This window comes from Etheostoma spectabile, chromosome 3, assembly GCF_008692095.1.
Source record: "Etheostoma spectabile isolate EspeVRDwgs_2016 chromosome 3, UIUC_Espe_1.0, whole genome shotgun sequence".
NCBI classification, from domain to species: Eukaryota; Metazoa; Chordata; class Actinopteri; order Perciformes; family Percidae; genus Etheostoma; species Etheostoma spectabile.
This window is the reverse complement of record NC_045735.1, coordinates 29,570,874-29,571,096: the sequence shown is the minus strand read 5'-3', so window position 1 is coordinate 29,571,096 and position 223 is coordinate 29,570,874. Positions and strand designations below refer to the sequence as shown.

Genomic DNA, 223 nt, shown 5'->3' with positions numbered 1-223 from the left:
CACTTTCACAGAAACCGCCCAGCATCTGGGCATCTGTCTAGAGTACTCTGTAGTTTTCTCTAAAACAGATCCACTAGACAAAATTAAAAAGATTATTGACATTATCAAAGCTTCCACTTCCAAGGTGATTGTCACTTTCCTCCCTCCCACTGATGTTATTGCGTTAGTACAACAGTTGTCTCTACACAACCTGACTGGTTACCAGTGGGTAGGCACTGAGGCC

At 43.5% G+C, this 223-nt stretch overlaps 1 pseudogene; it reads left to right on the top strand.

The window, feature by feature from the left end:
• The window catches only part of LOC116687027 (extracellular calcium-sensing receptor-like), a 14,674-nt pseudogene that overhangs the window by 11,845 nt on the left and 2,606 nt on the right, over positions 1-223 (top strand).